Below are 20,802 nucleotides of genomic sequence, written 5' to 3' on the forward strand. Positions count from 1 at the left end.
TAAGATGTTAAAACAGGAAATGCTGATATAAGGTCGTTGACCTGAAATTTTCCCTTCTGTATTTCCAACATTTGCTCTTTGTATTTCAGATTTCTAATGCCCACTCTACTTGTTTGTGTTGTTTCGATGGGCTGTTTTTGGTAACCATTTGTGAATACATTCCAAAATAGAGAAGAACTCGTGGATTATTTAACATTTCTATAAATTATAAATATACACAATTTCATTATATTTCAGAATTGCAGTGCAGAGTAAGTTTGAGCTCCAATCAAACATAAGTGTAGTTAAAGATGCCACATTGTAAATCATAACATCAGTCTGTCGATCATGGTCAATAATTACAGTGAATAGCAGCATCAGTTTAGTAATATCACATAGAACAAACAGCTGAGATGTGGTTTATTCTGAGCAGTTAACCTTTGTCAGCCGCAACCACAACTGTAACTGGATGCTCTGCGATCAGGAAAGGATTACTTCAGTGGCCTTTGGTTTCATTAGGAATGTTTAGAATAGTTTTGTGCAAAGATGGCAAAGTGTTTGTGATCTTTTGCTGCAGGGTTGTTTAGAATGACCAAGCATTGCCCAGCAGGAAGGGAGGTGGGGCAGAGGCAGAGAAATGGGGAGGGTTAGCATGGAGAGACTGAAGGAAGGATCGTGACGAGTATTATGAGAAGAATTTCAAAGGGATCAAGAACTAGCAAGGTAAGGTAAACTGGGTAAGTATTTCTTGAGTGCGGCGGCAGAGTAATTTAGCTTTTCAACAAAAAACTGTATCCCAATGGATGATGTAAGAGATGTAGGAAAGATAGACCAGAGAAATTAATTAGTAGAAAATTGATAGTGAGTTGAGGGGTCACTGGTTCAACTGTGCGAGAAGTACATTTAGGATTCACATCAGGAAACTTTTCACTCTGTGCTTAATTTGGAGTCTTCTTGTCTGGTGTTAATGGAGAAATAATGGTCTCAAAATTGAGTCAATAACCTCAATAATACCATCTTGAAAGGATGATTTGGACTGGACCGGTATTGGACTGGGGTGTACGAAGTTAAAAATCACACAACACCAGGTTGTAATCCAACAGGTTTAATTGGAAGTACACTAGCTTTCAGAGCACCGCTCCTTCATCAGGTGGCTGTGGAGGACACAATTGTAAGGCATAGAATTTATAGCAAAATGGACTAATGCAGTTTTTAAGCAAAGTAACACTGTAAGTACAAATTCACCCCACAAAATATGTGCATGCATGTGGGTTTGTGTGTGTGTGTGTGTGTGTGTGTGGGGTGGGGGTTTCTGAGTGTCTGTGAGAGAGAGTATATATATATATATATATGTGTGTGTGAGTGTAAAGGGATCTATGTCTGTGAGAGGGTGCATGTGTGAATGTGGGAGTGTGTGTGTCTGTACATTTGTATGACTCCATGTACACTCTCTCACAGACACTCACAACCCCCATCCCAGACAGACACACACATACATACATATATGTTTTGTGGGGTGAATTTGTACTTGCAGTTCCATTGTACTTTGCTCAATCTATGAATCTATGTAAGACTCTGTTAACTCACTTTTTAGATTAGAATCCGTCTAAACATTATGGCACAGACAACAGAACACAGGGGCTAACACCTTCAACATCTTATCTGGCCTGACACCAATTGTTACAGTTAAACAGAATGTAATTTATCATATGAAAGAAGTGAAACTATCATGGTCATTCTCACACATGAGAGAATTAACAAACAATCAAGGTACTTTTTAGTGTATAATTTCAGTTACATCACACTGTAAACTTTTGCTATAAATTCTGTGCCTTACAATTGTATCCTCCACAACCACCTGATGAAGGAGCAACGCTCCGAAAGCTAGTGCTCCCAATTAAACCTGTTTGGACTATAACCTGGTGTTGTGTGACTTTTACTCTTGAAAGGAGCTTGTTGGCAACTATCTAAAGCACCTTATGTGATTTCAGGTATTTATTATCATAGGAGCTGGATTGATATTTTAAGTAGAAACTATTGCAACCCTATACCCCACCTGACCAATTTCTGTTCCCTGTTAAAATTGGAACTCAACTGATCAGTGATGTTGATAGTGTTTGGTGTCCAGTATTCAATGAAATTAAAAACAAAGTGTTGGAGATACTTGCCAGGTCTGACAGCATGTGTGGAGAGAGAAGCAGCATTAATGTATTGTCTTCAATCACTCTTCTTTCAAACTGAAAGGAGCTGAAAAATGATGGTTTTTATACTGTTGACAAAGGAGGAAGATGAATGAGTGCAACAAATCGCAAGGGTGCCATGAATAATGGTAGCAAAAGGAGGTTTCGCGATGAAAATGCAATGGTAAGTGTGAGCAGTAGAAAAATACGTGAGCCCTGCTATAGGCAAATTCATGCAAACAAGACATGGTGATGGGGAAAGGGGATGTCATCAAAATGGAGGATAGTTCTTAAACTCAATGCTGAGTTCTGAAGCAAGTAAAGTGCCTATGTGAATGAGCGAGTGCTGATTTTCTTTGGAACATTCCAACCTGAATCTGACCTTTCAGTGTTACCTTTCCAAGAAATGCTCCATTTCCATCCCTGGGTCTGCTTCAGTATTCTAGCAAAGCTCAAGATAAGCTTGGAAATGGGTCTGCACTTTCTGGTTAGACGCTGTACCTGTATACCTACCCTATAATTTTTGGGACTCACTGACTTCAACAGCTTCAGAGCTAAAACACTGGCCCCCATTTTAATTGCAACACACCCACACCTCACCATGTATGGGTTTTATCCCAGCATAGCTGATCAATTTACGCACCAAAGATTTAACACCTATTTGTCACAACTAGCACGCCTTTACTACCATAAGCACTCCCATTGTCTTTTGCACTGGTCATCCTCCCCCTTTGTCAATAATATAAAAACCATCAAGAGCAAAAATGGAAGTTGCTGGAAATTCAATAGCCAGAGACTTTTCCCCAGGGCAGGATTGACTGGTACGAAAAGTCATAGTTTGAAGATATTAGGAGGAAGGTATAAAGGAGACATCAGGGGTAAGTTCTTTATGCAGAGAGTTGTGAATGCATGGAATATGTTGCCAGCTGAGGTGGTGGAAGCGAAGTCATTGGGGACATTTAAGCGACTGCTGGACATGCACATGGATAGCAGTGAGTTGAGGGGTACTATATTTTGCATTAGGATTACATCTCGGCACAACATCATGGGCCTAAGGGCCTGTTCTGTGCTGTGTTTTTCTGTGTTCTATGCTCAGCTGATTTTGTTTTAATAAAATAGGTAATTAATGGTATATAAAAGCAAAATGCTGTGAATGCTGGAGATCTGAACTAAGAAGTACTAGAAACAATAATTGACCAGGCCATAGAATTCCTACAATGCAGAAACAGGCCATTTAGCTCATCGAAGCCACACCTACCCTCCGAAGAGTATCTCACCCAGACCCACCCCCACCCTATCACTGTAGCCCTGCATTTCCCATTGCTAACCCACCTCAGCTGCACATCCCTGTACACTATCGGCCATTTAGCATGGCCAATCCACCTAAGCTGCGCACTTTTGCACTGTGCAAGGAAACTGGAGCACCTGGACAAAGCCCACGCAGATACATTAACTTTGATTTGTCTTGAAAGGTGCTGTTAAAAACACAACACCAGGTTAAAGTCCAACAGGTTTATTTGGAAGTACTTTTGATTTTCGCATAAAAACGACCCTTTCTCAGTCCCCTTCAATTCCGAAGTAGAGTCATTGGACTCAAAACATGAACTCTTTTTTCTACACAGATGTTGCTGTTTTGCTTTTCTTCAAGTGCGAGGTGCTGTGGGGTCAGGGATGGGGGCAGGGGGAGAGAAACAGGCACAAGAGGAGCCATCATGGCTGAGACAGCACACCTGCAGAGACAACACCACCCAGAAAGAAGTCTGTAGTTCAGTGGTTAACACTGCTGCCTCACAGAGCCAGGGACCTGGATTCAATTCCATCCTTGGATGAATATTTGTGTGGAGTCAGCACATTCTCCCCTTGTCTGCGTAGGTGTCTTCTGGGTGGTCCAATTTCCTCCCACAGTCCAAAGGTGTTTTTGATAAGGGATAGCATTACAGCTGAACTGAGGGGAGGACATTCCCAGAAATACATCCAGGGAAGTTATTTGGGTGGAACTGAGAAATAAGAAGGGCACGATCACCTTATTGGAATTGTATTATAGACCTCCTAATAGTCAGCGGGAAGTTGAGAAACAAATTTGTAAGGGGATCTCAGCTATCTGTAAGAATAATAGGGTAGTTATGGTAGGGGATTTTAACTTTCCAAATATAGACTGGGACTGCCATAATGTTAAGGGTTAAGATGGAGAGGAATTTCTTAAGTGTGTACAAGAAAATTTTCAGATTCATTATGTAGATGTACTTACTAGAGAAGGTGCAAAACATGACCGACTCTTGGGAAATAAGGCAGGGTGACTGAGGTGTCAGTGGGGGAGCACTTTGGGGCCAGCGACCATAATTCTGTTTGTTATAAAATAGTAATGGAAAAGGATAGACCACATTGAAAAACTGGAGGAAGGCTAATTTGGTATTAGGCAAGAACTTTCAAAAGCTGATTGGGGCAGATGTTCGCAGGTAAATGGACAGCTGGAAAATGGGAATCCTTCAGAAATGAGATAACAAGAATCCAGAGACAGCATATTCTTGATAGGGTGAAAGGAAAGGCTGGTAGGTGCAGGGAATGCTGAAGACTAGAAAAATTGAGGGTTTGGTTAAGCAAAAGGAGGAATCATATGTAAGGTATAGACAGGAGAGATTGAGTGAACCCTTAGATTATAAAGGCAGTAGGAATATACTTAAGAGGGAAATCAGGAGGGCAAAAAGGGGATATGAGATAGCTTTGGCAAATAGAATTAAGGAGAATCCAAAGGGTTTTTACAAATACATTAAGGACAAAAGGGTAACTAGAGAGAGAATAGTGCCCCTCAAAAATCAACAAACTTACCTTTGTATGGAGCTGCAGGACTTGGGGAAGATACTAAATGAGTATTTTGCATCAGTGTTTACTGTGGAGAAGGACATTTAAGATATAGAATGTGGGGAGATAGATGGTGACATCTTGAAAAATGTCCATGTTACAGAGGAGGAAGTGCTGGATGTCTTGAAATGCATAAAATTGTTTAAATCCCCAGGACGTGATCAGGTCTACCCTAGGATCCTGTGGGAAGCTAGGGAAGTGATTGCTGAGCCCCTTCCTGAGATATTTATATCATCGATAGTGATGGGTGAGGTGCCGGAAGACTGGAGGTTGGCAAACGTGGTGCCACTATTCAAGAAAAGTGGTAAGGACAAGCCAGGGAACTGTAGAACAGTGAGCCTGACGTCAGTGGTGGGCAAGTTGTTGGAGGGAATCCTGAGGGACAGGATGTACATCTATTTGGAAAGGCAAGGACTAGGGATAGTCAACATGGCTTTGTTTGTGGGAAGACATGTCTCACAAACTTGTTTGAGTATTTTGAAGAAGTAACAAAGAGGATTGATGAGGACAGAATGGTAGATGTGACCTATATGGACTTCAATAAGGCGTTCGATAAGGTTCCCCATGGGAGACTGGTTAGCAAGGTTAGATCTCATAGAATACAGGGAGGACTAGTCATTTGGATACAGAACTGGCTCAAAGGTAGAAGACAGACGGTGGTGGTGGAAGGTTGTTTTTCAGACTGGAGGCCTGTGACCAGTGGAGTGCCACAAAGATCAGTGTGGGTCCACTACTTTTTGTAATATGTAAATGATTTGGATCTGAGCATAAGAGGTACAATTAGTAAGTTTGCAGATGACACCAAAATTGGAGGTGTAGTGGACAGTGAAGAAGGTTACCTCAGATTACAATGGGATCTTGACCAGATGAGCCAATGGTCTGAGAAGTGGCAAATGGAGTTTAATTTAGATAAATGTGAGGTGTTGCATTTTGGGAAAGCAAATCTTAGCAGGATTTATACACCTAATGATAAGGTCCTAGGGAGTGTTACTGAACCGAAAGACCTTGGAGTGCCGGTTCATAGCTCCTTGAAAGTAGAATCGCAGGTAGATAGGATAGTGAAGAAGGCATTTGGTATGCTTTCCTTTATTGGTCAAAGTATTGAGTACAGCAGTTGGGAGGTCATGTTGCGTCTGTGCAGAACATTGGTTAGGCCAGTTTTGGAATATTGTATGCAATTCTGGCATCTTTCATATTGGAAGGATGTTTTGAAACTTGAAAGAGTTCAGAAAAGATTTACAAGGATGTGGCCAGGGTTGGAGGATTTGAGCTATAGGGAGAGGCTGAACAGGCTGGGGCTGTTTTCCCTAGTGTGTTGGAGGCTGAGGGGTGACCTTATAGAGGTTTACAAAATCATGAGGGGCATGGACAGGATAAATAGACAAAGTCTTTTCCCTGGGGTGGGGGAGTCCAGAACTAGAGGGCATAGGTGAAGGGTGAGAGGGGAAAGACATAAAAGGGATCTAAGCGGCAATTTTTTCACACAGAGGGTGGTGTGTGTATGGGATGAGCTGTCAGAGGAAGTGGTGGAGGCTAGTACAATTGCAACATTTAAAAGGCATTTAGATGGGTATATGAATAGGAAGGGTTTGGAGGGATATGGACTGGGTGCTGCCAAGTAGGACCACATTAGGTTGGGATATCTGGTTGGCATGGACAAGCTGGACCTAAGGGTCTGTTTCCATAGCGGGTTTTGCGAAGACTTGTAGCTCAGGTTGAGGTTTTGGTCTGTTTCCATGCTGTACATCTCTATGACTATGACTCTGTGCAGCTTCGATGGATTGGTCATGCAAAATTGCTGATACTGTTCAGGGATGTGCAGGATGTTACTGATTAAGGATGATCAGCCATAATCATATTGAATGGTGGTGCAGGCTCGAAGGGCAGAATGGCCTACTCCTGCACCTATTGTCTATTGTTAGGTGGTTTAGCCATGGTAAATGCAGGGCTATAGGGATAGAGTGGGAGTGGGTCTGGATGGGATACTCTTCGGAGGGTAAGTGATGCTTTGATGGGCCGAATGGTCTGTTTCTGCAGTGCAGGAAATCTATGGCCTGCTCAAGTGCTTTTTACACTACTTTCTTTACTTCGTTCAGATCGCCAGCATCCATTGCGTTTTGCTTCTACATTCCATTAATTACCTGTTTTATTAAACAGTGTCATGGGATTTTCTAGCCATGTAAGCTAGCAGACAGTGCCCTAATTTGATATCTCAATAAGAGAGACAGCATACTTTTTCATCTAGCATTGAATTCTCAAACTAGATTATGTCTGGAATAGGGTTGAATTGATAACCTTCTGAGTCATAATATGGAGGACGGCCAAATGAGTCAAGCTGACAACTGGAAACATTCAGAAGAGCCCTGACCACATTAGCATTGATTAAAATAAAAATATGTTATTATTGATCTGATAGCTTATTAAATAGGTCCACAAATAAGTTGCAATGGAGTATATCACTGATCTCTCGGAGCATTTCAACCTTTCCAAAAGTTTGAGCATTGTCGATCATTTGTATTGCAGGGAATTAAATTTTTGTTTGGACAGTTTGCATTCTTTGTATTGAAATTTGGAAATACAGAATACAATGTCTGGAAGGATTGAAAATACTTTGTCATCTTTCTAGCAGTTGTAGGTTATTCTGCAACTTACTAAAAGATATTTCGCATTAGGTTGTAGGCCTGTGCCTTCTCTTTCCTATTTATCTTATCTCCTTAACCTTAGTAACTCTTTTTGTTAACTTTACTCTCTCTCTCTCTCTCTCTCTCTCTCTCTGCCAGGTTTACTGTAGTTTCTTAAACATGAAAAGAACTAATAAAGCTAGCACAACAAAATTAGAATATTATAGAGAAAGACAAGGCACAGTTTGAGTATCATCCTTTCCCATGAGTTTGTTTATAATGAAAAGAAAAAGAACATCATTTATTAAAAGCCCAAAATATGACACCAGACACCAGTAATAAACAGTAGGTCAAAGATATCTTGAGAGAAAAAAGGTGTTGATATTTGAAGCTCAAAACCTGAAAAGGTTTTTTTTTGTAGCTAATGATAGCTGTCCACTGATGAAGTGTAATGTGAAGCAACATAAATACCTCGAGAAGGCAGGGCCATATGAAGCAAAATCTGAGTGAAAAGAGAAATTTGTGTTCAACACTGAAGGATATTCTGTATCAAACAAAAAAATGTTTATTCTCTCTGTTCATGTTAGGCGTTTCTTGCATTTTTCTGTTTTGTCATAGTTCCAGCATCTACAGTAGTTTGCTAATTGTTTATCAGTATCTGATTCTATTATCACTGCATAACATCAGCACTGTTTGCAAATTCAAAGACACAACTGGTTCCCACATGACACCTACGTTAATATGAATGTAAATGATAATACTCTGAGGCTGTGCCCTCAGTTCCTACTGTCTCCTGCTAGTTGGAACATCTTCTTCACTTCCACTTTATCCAGATCTCTCAGCATTCTGTAAATTGCAATGAAATCCCCTTTCATCTTTCTAAACTCCATCAAGGACCCAGAGTCCTCAACTGCTCCACATGTGACAAGTGCCGCATCATTCTTGAAAACATCCTCTGGACCCGACCAACATCAGGGCCTAAAACTCTTCGTAATATTCCAATTGCAGTCTAACCAGAGCCTTATACAGCCTCAGCAGTACATCCCTGCTCTTCTTGAAATGAGTGCTAACATTGTATTTTCCTTCCTAACTGCCAACTGAACCTGCATGTTAACCTTAAGGGAATCCTCAACTAGGACTCCAAAGTCCCTTTATGCTTCTAAAGCCTTTCCCCATTTAGAAAATAGTCTGTGTTTCCATTCTTCCTACCAAAGTGCATAACCTCACACTTTGCCACATTGTACTCCATCTGCCACTTCTTTGCCCTCTCTCCTAACCTGTCTAAGTCCTTCTGCAGCCTCCCCATTTCCTCAGCCCTCAACACTACCTGTTTCTCCACCGATCTTTGTGTCATCTGCAAACTGAGCAACAAGGGGCATGGATAGGATAAATACGCAAAGTCTTTTCCCTGTGGTCGGGGAGTCCAAAACTAGAGGGCATAGGCTTAGGGTGAGAGGGGAAAGATATAAAAGAGACCTGAGGGGCAACTTTTTCATGCAGAGGGTGGTGCGTGTATGGAATGAGCTGCCAGAGGAAGTGGTGGAGGCTGGTACAATTGCAATATTTAAGAGGCATCTGGATGGGTATATGAATAGGAAGGGTTTGGAGAGAAATGGGCCGGGTGCTGGCAGGTGGGACTAGATTGGGGTGGGATATCTGGTCGGCATGGATGGGTTGGACCGAAGGGTCTGTTTCCATGCTGTACATCTCTATGACTCTAATACCTTCAGTGCCTTTATTCAGATTGTTAATGCATAACATGAATAGTTGTGGTCCCAATGCTGACCCTTGCAGAACTCCACTAGTCACTGGCTATCATCCTGAAAAGATCCCTTTATTCCAACCGGCAGTCTTCTGTCTTCTGTCTTTTGGCAGTCAGCCGTTCCTCTATCCATGCCATTTAATGGGCTTCCACAGCTCTCCACCAGATGAAAATGATGTGCTGTGTAAACTGATTTCCTAACACATTCTCAGCAGGAGCAGGTGCACATTTTGTGCACTGTATTCCCAAACGTGGGCATTTGTGCACCAATACATGCACATTTGTGCACTAAAGGGAGGTGCTGGCCTACTGTTGTTATAGCTGGATTATCAGTCCAGAGACCAAAATAATGTTGTAGGGACTTGGGTTCAAATTTTGCCATGGCAGATGGCAGCATTTTAATTCAATAAAAATCTGGAATTAAGAGTCTAATGATGACCACAGATCCATTGTTAATTGTTGAAAAAACCCATCTAGTTCACTAATGTTCTTTAGGGAAAGGAGCTGCCGTCCTTACTGTCTCACCTACATGTGACTCCAGGCCCACAGCAATGTGTTTGACTCTTAAATGCCATCTAGGCAATTAGGGCTGTGCAAAAATTGCAGACCTAACCAGCAATGCCCTCATCCCATGAAAGATTAGAAGAAACGAAAATTCATCCTTTTGATCTTAGAAGTAACTGTGCAGGTTTTAGGGAGGGAGCCTGATATAGTTAGGCAAAAGTGAGGACTGCAGATGCTGGAAATCAAAGTCTAGATCAGAGTGGTGCTGGAAAAGCACAGCAGGTCAGGCAGCATTCGAAGAGCAGGAAAATCGATGTTTCACGCAAAAGCCCTTCATCAGGACTGAAGGCAAGGAGCCTCCAGAGTGGAGAGAAAAATGGGAGGGGGGGTGAGGCTGGGGAGAAGGTAGCAAAGAGTAGAGAGAGACTCACTGAGATTCTTGTGGAGAGAGGAGAACTTCTTCAAGGTAGGCATCCTTGCAAGAGGATTCACAGTAAGGTTAAAATCAACTAGGTAAAAGTGAGGACTGCAGATGCTGGAAATCAAAGTCTAGATCAGAGTGGTGCTGGAAAAGCACAGCCAGTCAGGCAGCATCTGAGGAGCAGGAAAATCGACATTTCAGGCAAAAGCTCTTCATCAGGACTGAAGGCAGGGAGCCTCCAGGGTGGAGAGACTCTAACCTAGACTCTGATTTCCAGCATCTGCAGTCCTCACTTTTGCCTGGGTGATTTTAACCTTACTACGAATCCTCTTGCAAGGATGCCTACCTTGAAGAAGTTCTCCTCCTCTCTCCACATGAATCTCAGTGAGTCTCTCTCTACTCTTTGCTACCTTCTCCCCAGCCCCACCCTGCTCCCATTTTTCTCTCCACCCTGAAGGCCTCCTGCCTTCAGTCCTGATGAAGGGCTTTTGCCCGAAACGTTGATTTTCCTGATATAGTTAGCTGATCTGGCCGGTATATAATCCCAGTTTCACTTCAATGTGGTTTGCTTTTAATTAAACTCCAGAGTAGCCTGACATGCCAGTTAATTCCAACAAATTGCTTGCAGTGGTTCCAGTTCCAACATTTTCACCAGGCATTTTAAGGTGGTCATTAAGCATCACCCTTACCATTGAGAACCACATTCTGAGAATAAGAAATAGAGTATATTTAGGTTTGTGATTAATTACACAAAGGTTTCAAGGTTTCGGTTTGTTTGCACTTCAGTTGAAATGTGCAAGGTTTAATTGAAACCAACACCAAAGCAGATTCTTATTGTTGAATTTTGGTCTGAGCTAAGTATGGTGTTTCTGTATTTTGAGCATATGCAGACTGGATATAAAACTTTGCTCTGTTTGTTGATGCCATGACATTGCTATGGAGGAAATAGAAGAGCCTGGCTGATGATTTCATGATATTATCATCAATACATGCAGCTTCCACAGAGTATAGCACAGCTTGCTGAGCCTGGGAGGCTGGTGTCAGTTGAGAACATTCACTTTAAGAAAATAAAATGTCCCAGCAGGTAATCTAACACTGATAGGTTTTTGATTCTTGCCACAACTGTTCAAATCAATAAGTGGTGATAATTTTGTATACCTCCAACTTTTTGTTTTACAAATGTAATACTTTTTGATAAGTATTATCAATATTGCATTCCCTAAAGAATTACACAGTTAAGTACTCCACACTGTGTGTTGAGGATGATTGACAAAATGCTTTGAGCCAAGCTGTTTTATGTATTTTAGTCTTTCCTTCCATTTAATAGAACTTTCAGAACCTTGTATTTTAACAAAGATATGTTCAATTAAGTTTACCTTTGTCTTCTTTCAAGGCAACTGAATATGGTTAGCAACATCTGGATATATAAGGACAATATGGATAGATAATGAAGGTATTTTGGTTAGAGATAGTTAGGATTGATTCGCTGAAATTTATATCAGGTGGCTCCCTCGTTACAACACCAATGGCCCTTACTAGTTAAACAGTATCAACCCTTCCCATCTCCAATGCATTTTTAAACCATTAAACTCAAAATATTAGAAGAAAATTTAAACAGCATGCAGTATTCTGAGGGTTGACAATTCCAAGTTGAGAAGGTGTCTAGTAAATTAGGATACTAATAAGTTAGAATGCTGTGTGGTTTGTTGGAGATGCAAAATTTGGAATGAGAAGGTATCTGACAAACTATCTCAACAGGTTTTCACCTTTGATTTCAAAATGGATGACATTTTGTCTGCTTCCATGATAAGTTCTTGAAGTTGCAAGGAAATTTGATTGAGATATTCAAGATCATGACAGGCTAGGATAGAGTGAAGAGGGACAAACTGTTTCTGTTTGTGGGGTAGTTGAGCACTAGAGGACACCAGTTTCTCCAATGTATCAGTTTAAGTGAAGTCCCTCATCCAGGAAACCATTCTCATAAAAACGTTTTGCATCTTTTAATGTACTTTCATCCTTCCTGCAGTGCAGTGCCTAGGTTTAAACACACTCCTTCAATTGAAGTCAAAGTGTTTTTATACAGATCTATCTAACTTCCTTGCTTTTATACTTTTCCTTCATTTAGAAAGCTCATGTTCATGTATGCTTTATTAACCGCTTTCCAAACCTGTCCTGTAATTCTCAATGACTTGTGCACGTACATCCCCAGTTCTATCTGCTGCTCCATCCCATTTTGAATTATATCCTTTATTTTGTACTGGCTATCCTTATTGTTCCTACCAAAATGTAACACTTCACACTTAGGATTTAAATAACTGCTCACCAGATACTCTGCAATCTGCTGCTTCCCTGGTGTTGACTTTCTTTTATAGGGAAGTCAAGTTTAAATTCATTGTAAAATTTGAAAGACTTTCTTGTTAGTATTCCTCTTCAATTTTGTCCTTATTCCTCTAGATCTGATTAATTAACTGAAGATGGACTGTGATTGTATATTGAAATATTCAATTAGCTTTAATTTTAATAGTCATTCATTGATCTCATCTTTCCTATTGATTAATTTAAACTAAAAGTTTCTGTGTACTCGTGTGGCACAATTTTACAGTTTCCCTTATATCAGTCCAGATCTGCAGGTTAGGTGAACTCGCCATCCTAAATTGTCCATAGTGTTCAGGGATATGTAGGTTAGGTGCATTAGTCAGGGGAAATGTAAAAGTAATAGGGTGGGGGAATGGGTCTGGGTGGGTTGCTCTTCGGAGGGTCGGTGTGGACTTGTTGGGCCAAATGGCCTGTTCCACACTGTAGAGATTCTATGATTCTGTGACCTCTCCAGAGAGATGGTTTCCATTCAAGAGCCACCCTTGCTGCCACTTTTACCCTGACCTCCTGCCAGCTGCTACTCACAGAGGAGAGGCGATGATTTAGTGGTATTATCGCTAGATGATTAATTCAACTAACGATCTGAGGACTTGGGTTTGAATCCCGCCATGTCACATGGTGGAATTTGAATTCAATAAAAAATATTTGGAATTAAGAATCCAGGGGAGTCCAGAAATAGAGGGCATAGGTTTAGGGTGAGAGGCGAAAACTTTAAAAGGGACTTAAGGGGCAACCTTTTCACGCAGAGGGTGGTGCATCTATGGAATGAGCTGCCAGAGGAAGTGGTGGAGGCTGGAATATTTAATTTCAATATTTAAAAGGCATCTGGATTGGTACATGGATAGGAAGGTTTTAGAAAGATATGGGCCAAGTGCTGGCAAATGCAACTTGGATAGGTTGGCATGGATGAGTTGGACCGAAGGGTCTGTTTCTGAGCTGTGCATCTCTATGACTCTGTGACTCTATTGATGGCCATGTAGCCATTGTCGATTGTTGGAAAAACCCATCTGGTTCACTAATGGAAGGAAATCTGCCATTTTCACCTGGTCTGGCCTACATGTGACTCCAGACATACAGCAAAATGGTTGTCTCTCAGTTGCCCTCTGAATTGGCGGAGCAAGTTGTACCAATCGCTAGAAAGTCTCAAAGTACTGAAGCCAGACAGATCACCTGTAATTGACCTAGGCACTGGAAAAGGCAACGGCAGAAACAGCCTTATGTACCCTGCACAACCCTCCTTACTAACATCTGGGGGCTCGTGCCAAAATTGACATAGCAATAGTCACGGAATCATATCTTATAGACAATGTCCCGGGCACCATCACCATCTGCCACATTGGCAGGTCAGAACCCAGCAGAGGAGGCAGCATGGTGGTATATAGTAAAGAGGAAGTTGCCCTTGGAATCCTCAATGTTGACTTCAGACCTCATGAAGTCTTCTGGCTTCAGGGACAGACAATGGTCTAATGTATTATCACTGGACAGTTAATTCACAGACCAAGGTATTTTTGAGAAGATTTGTAACTTAGGTTGATGATAAGTATGGAAGTTAGCTCTCTGAGCTTGAAGGTTTGTTTTCAGACATTTTGTCACTATACTAGGTAACATCATCAGTGAGAGTCTCCAGTGAAGCATTCGTGATATGTCCCGCCTCTCTATTTATAGGTCTTGGTTTCTTAAGGTGGGTGGTGTTATTTCTGTTTATTTTTCAAGGAAAGGTGGGTAGGATCTAAATTGATGTGTTTATTGCAGGAGTTCTGGTTAGAATGTCATACCTCTAAGAATTCTCGTGCGTATCTTTGTTTCACCTGTCCTACAATATGTGTGTATTGTTCCAGTGAAAGGGGTGTCCTTCTTTGTCTGTATGTATAGAAACTAATGATAGTGGGTCATTACTTTTGGTGGTCAGCTGGTGTTCATTATTTCAACAAGCTACATCACACTGCAGCACTCAAGAACTACAAAGAGCAGAAGAAAAATATCTAACTGATGTTTTCAAGAAAAATGGGGACTCAATAAACACAATCCGCTGATTCCTCAGAAACAAACCCAAACAAGCAGACACAACGCAACTAAAAACGATAGCCACAATACCTTACATCAAAGATACGTCAGAAATGACTTCCAGACTACTCAGACCCCTTGGCATCCTGGTAGTCCACAAGCCTACGAACACACTGAAACAGAGACTAATGAACATGAAGGATCCATTAGATACCACCAGCAAATCTAACGTCATTTACAAGATACCATTCAAGAACTGTAAAAAACACCACATTGAACAAACTAGCAGGAAACTTGCCAGCAGGATGCATGAACACCAACTGGCCACCAAAAGACATGACCCACTATCAACCAGTTTCTATACATACAGATAAAGAAGGACACCACTTTGACTGGGACAACACCCAGCCTTGGACAGGCGAAACAAATACACGCACGAGAATTCTTAGACGCGTGGCATTCTAATCAGAACTCCACCAACAGACACATCTATTTAGATCCCATCTACCTTCCCTTGAAAAAAAGAACCGGAAATGACAACACCCACCTTAAGAGACCAAGGCCTATAAATAGAGAGGTAGGACGTACCACCAGCGCTGATGATGTTACCTCGTATGGTGACAAAACGTCTGAAAACAAGCATTCAAGCTCAGTGAGCCAACTTATACACCATGGTAATGTTCTGGGGACCCATGACTGATGGTGGAATTTGAATATGATAATAATCTAGAGTTAAGAGTCTAACGATAACCATGAATTCATTGCCGATTGCCAGAAATACTCATCTGGTCCGCTCATGCCCTTTAGGGGAGAAACTGTCATCCTTACCTGGTTTGGTGTCCATGTGACTCCAGCCCCAAGCAATGTGGTTGACTCTTAACTGCCCTCAGGCCAATTAGGGATGGGCAATAAATGCTGGCTGAGCTGGTGAAGACCTCACCCAGTGAATGAATTTAGAAAAGGTTAAACATCGGCAAGGAAACCTCCTGCTGATTACCACATACCATCCTCCCTCAGTTGATGAATTGGTACGCCTCCACATTGAACAACATTTAGAGGAAATATTGAGGAGATAGGGAGAGTTCAATGTAAATGAAAAAAAATAAATACATGAGTGGAGAGAGACAGCTCTAATGGTTGCTATGTTTACTGCAAAAGAGGAGGCCAGCACAGGGGATGATAGAGGAGATTTTAAGAGCGAGTTTTGAGAAGATTTGTAGCTCGGGTTGAGGTTCTGGATGTAGGTTTGCCTGAGCTGGAAGGTTTGTTTTCATGAAAACAAGAGATATAAGAGAATTTTCGATAACCTCAAATTTTTCTTGGAGTGTAGGATGGGAAACCAGTCAGAGGTGGCTTAGCGGTGAAGGGCTATTCCTGATGAAGGGCTTTTGCCTGAAATGTCGAAAACAAGAGATATAAGAGAATTTTCGATAACCTCAAATTTTTCTTGGAGTGTAGGATGGGAAACCAGTCAGAGGTGGCTTAGCGGTATTCCTGATGAAGGGCTTTTGCCTGAAACGTCGATTTTACTACTCCTCGGATGCTGCCTGAACTGCTGTGCTTTTCCAGCACCACTAATCCAGAATTAGCTTGGTCAAGTCCAGAGTTAATAAATAGTGGTTTCAACAACAGATGAGGCAAAGCTGTGAATGGAATGAGGCATCTTTACTGATGGTGGAAGCACATGGTCAGACACTCGCTGTGGGGTTAAACGTGACAGAGGTTATAAACAAACTGGTTTAGCATCAAACTTGATGAAACCTGGAATCATGATGAAATTTAATTGGTTATTTAAGCTTGATCTTATAAATATGCAATTGTTTCCTTCTATCATTTTTTCTTTTATTATCTTAAGGGATGTCAGCATTGCTTCCAAAGATACCATTTGTTGCCTGCCTCTCATCACCCTTGAACTCAGTGGCTCGCTAGGCTATTTTGAAGGGCAGTTAAAATTCAACTACATTTCTATGTACCAGGAGTCACATACTCCAACCCAGGTAAAATTGACAGATTTCCTTCCCGAAAGCGTAGTTGTGAACCAAATGAGTTTTTACAGTAGTTGATAATGGTCATCATGATTCCAATTATTGAGACTAGCTTTACATTCCGGATTCATTAACTGAAGACAAATTCCACCAGCTGCGCAGTCTAATTAGAACCCATGTCCTCAAGAGCATTATCCTGGAGTTCTAGATTCCCTGGTGTGGCATTACTGCTATGCAAACATTTCTTAATTGCACCATCTAGTCCTACGTTCATATTACTGATTCTTATCATTTCTAGCTGACTTACATCTGCATAAGAGTATACTGAGGAGAGGGATGAAGAAGGGGGCATCCTGCCTCGCTTCATCCCACCTCAAACTCAGATCACTGAATTGAAGGTCATTGTCCTTGCACCTTCTGGGACAGGGGTCTGCATCAGGGCCGGGTAACCAGGTCCCCTGTCTCTATTGATCCCACTGTGCTTGGGTCAATGGAGGGGCTCCTATGCTTGGGTTGAGGGCCAGGGGCCCAGACTAGCAGCAGCACCAAGACCGTGCTTTCTGTTCTTGCCCTTGTGACCTTGGACAGAGAGTTCCCAATGAAATGCCACAGTTGACAATGGAGCTATTCGGTGCAATGGAAGAAAGTTCTTGTTTCTGACAAAGGCAGAGGCTTCAAACTACGGTGAAACTTGTGAATAGAACTGAAAAGATCAGAGGGACTTCTCACCAGTTAAATGATTTTATGACATTCCTAAGCAATCACAATTGGTCAGCAATGTGTAGTGGTAACTGGGGCAGAAGAACAGAAATAACATAAGAATGTGCTCATGGTGCCAGCCTTTACCTCCAGCAAATACAAAGTGGTGACTAACTGTAATCTTATCAGGAAGAATGGAGTTATTTTGCACTAAATGTGTAAATGACCTTTGTCAGTATGTCTCCTTTATTTGTAACTTTTGGATGCAATGCTTCTGGCCCTTCAGATGCTGACCCAGACACTCCAGAGTAGACTTATTATTTTTGATATTTGTTTTCCTAATATTGTTGATAATTGCATTCACCTCCATTTGTATTCTTAATTATCTCCAGATTTAGAGACTATAATTGTACAAAAAGTACATTATTTCCACAAACCAAATTGTAGATTTTTTTATTGCTTTTTATCAGATTTTTTAAAACTATTTTCTTCTGAGAAACTGGAATTGAAAGTTAAGTGCAGCCTGCCTGCCGTCTTGCTGTGAAATTATATATGTCCTTGTAGCGATTCAACATTTGACCTTGATTGAAGAGCATATCATGTGTTTGATTCAGATTTCTGGCAGACAATGTTGGAGAAGCCCAGCGGGTCTGGAGGGAAAAATAAAACTTTCTTCAGGACAGAACCTCAATTCTGTGTGTTTGTACCTGAATGGAATGGGTCGCTAGTCCATGTGACAAGGCAATTAAAAGTCAACCATGAGGGTTGCTGTGGTTTGGAATGGCATGTAGGCCAGAGCTTGTTCCCTAAAATCGACATTAGTAAGCCAGATGGGATTTTATAATAATCATTGGCATTACTATTGAGACTAGCTTCTAATTAATTAACTTTAAATCAGCTGCGTTGGTGGGATTTGAACCTGTGCTCTCAGGACATTAGTTTGGGCCTCTGGTTTACTAGCCCCATGATATGACCACTATGCCATTGTTATATCCATAAGGCTCTGACAAGACAGGCTTGATCAGCTCACTCTTACTTCTGTCCCTCTGTTGTCAATGTTCTGTACTTTTGAAGATGGCCACTTCATGGAGATATAACCAACAACCTTAGCATGTTGCTAGTGAAGGCAGTAGCCTGGTTGACATTGTCCAATGTTTGCCAGAACAACTTCAAGCAGAGATAACATTCAGATGCAGGATCCCTGGCTCACATTTGCCCTTCCTTATCTACCAGCATTGAAGAGACCAATTCTAGTATCACTCCACTTCTCTGGCTCATATTTGCTACTTGAACACCAAGTGTAAATCAACCTGGAATTTTTCTAGTTTGTGTAGCACTTGTTTGCACTATCTTAACATTTTCTGGTTAGTCTAGAATTTTGAGAGATCTTTGTTCAGTTGAGGAGTTTGCTGAAAAATCTGTTGCTAGAAAAGCGCAGCAGGTCAGGCAGCATCCATGAAGAAGGGCTGAAGAAGGGCTTATGCCCGAAACGTCGATTCTCGTGCTCCTTGGATGCTGCCTGACCTGCTGCGCTTTTTCAGTAACACATTTTTCAGCTCTGATCTCCAGCATCTGCAGTCCTCACTTTCTCTTAGTTGAGGAATTTATTGGTAAAGCAAGGCAAAATGGTGGTTTTGTCAGCACAAGTATTTCAACTGAATAAAGTTTTCAATTAAAGAGAATGGGTAACGGATCTACCTTGCTCATTGACTGTTCAGCAATAAGCAATTACTGTGCTGTTCAGTTTCCAAGTACCAATCTATCAATATGTGGATTGATCTATTAGTCTGCCACCTTATCTCTCTGCACTTGGAGCAGATCATTAACCTGATTAATAATGAACAATGTGATTTTTCTGTTACAGGCCAGTAATATTAGTTTTTATTTGCTGCAAACACAAAGGCCATCACTACTACTACTCAAATGGGTGGAATATTCAGCCAGCAGGATGTCGGCAGCTGCTTTTGTCTGTAATTGGAACCTTGTGTTGGTGCCGAGTGTTCAGATTGAGGAAGTGCACTTCTGGGACAGATTGGGGCAGTTTTGATGATGTGCTGTGAGGAATACTATGGGCTGAATTTCACCAAAGAGTTAGCCTAGTGTCAATTTTGGGGAGTTTTAAGGAGAGTTGCCATCCATAAGCTCGAGCAAGTTCTCATGCAATTTCCTGTGCTCGCCTCATTATGTAACATTACATTACCTATACTGTCAACAGCTAAATGTAATGGAAGAGAAATGAAAAAGAATTGCTTCTAGGGGCACATGGTCATAAATAGAAGCATACCATCCCCTTTTGGGATGGGCAACAAATTGCATGTGTGAAATCAGTTTTAAGCTATAACATTTGTGAATGCGTTACCATTTTCCATTATCGCCCATTACTGTAATGGCAGCTACAAAAATCAAGCTGCAGAGGCTACTTGTTGTTAATGCCTTACCAAGTCCATTTAATCAGTTATTTTTTCCCTAATGCCCAGTATAGTAGAACATCTTGTCATTCTTCAGTGTGAGAGCATTAGATAATATAAAGCCTTTAAACAGTTGAAAAGATTAAATTTTATCGAACAACAGCAAAAGCAGAGAAAATAACAATATAAATTCTGCAATTGTTTCTGACAATAAAATGGTGCTGCTTGCCTTGTGAACAGCAACAGATTTCTGTCAATAAATGATGACTTCACTCAACTGGCATCTATTTAGACTGGGTGTCAATCAAGTTCTGACTGGTTTGTGGAGAAAGTGAGGACTGCAGATGCTGGAGATCAGAGCTGAAAATGTGTTGTTGGAAAAGCGCAGCAGGTCAGGCAGCATCCAAGGAGCAGGAGAATCGACGTTTCGGGCATAAGCCCTTCCTGATGTTCCTCATGTTCAATGGCCTCATCTTCCTTTCTTAGAAGACTATCATTCTTCAGTATCCATCACATCTTCTCTTCATCTGCTTCAGTTGTGCAGGTTACTGAATGCAATGATTATTCAGCACACCCTGGCTGGAATGTACTGCAGATTTCTCCAGATCAATCAAAACATTGGAACCTCATGAGTCGATTGAACACAGATGCAATGTGTGGGGAGCATTAGAAACAGAACAGGTCCTTAAAAGTAAACAGAGCAGTCAGCATTCACAGCACAAACAAATAACAGTCCAGTGTAGTCCGCAACATACTGGGACATGGAAGGCCATAACAAGACAGGCCATGGAATGCCAGCAAGGTAAAAACAATGACTGCAGATAGGAAACTAGATTCTGGATTAGTGGTGCTGGAAGAGCACAGCAGTTCAGGCAGCATCCAAGGAGCTTCGAAATCGACGTTTCGGGCAAAAGCCCTTCATCAGGAATAAAGGCAGTGAGCCTGGAGCGTGGAGAGATAAGCTAGAGGAGGGTGGGGGTGGGGAGAAAGTAGCATAGAGTACA

The 20,802-nt window shown here is 41.4% G+C and overlaps 1 protein-coding gene across 9 annotated transcripts in view; it reads left to right on the plus strand.

The window, feature by feature from the left end:
* Positions 1 to 20,802, plus strand: part of znf532 (zinc finger protein 532) — a 217,562-nt gene that overhangs the window by 154,173 nt on the left and 42,587 nt on the right. The window lies entirely within an intron of this gene.

The sequence above is a fragment of the Chiloscyllium plagiosum genome, chromosome 1, assembly GCF_004010195.1.
Source record: "Chiloscyllium plagiosum isolate BGI_BamShark_2017 chromosome 1, ASM401019v2, whole genome shotgun sequence".
Classification (NCBI taxonomy): domain Eukaryota; kingdom Metazoa; phylum Chordata; class Chondrichthyes; order Orectolobiformes; family Hemiscylliidae; genus Chiloscyllium; species Chiloscyllium plagiosum.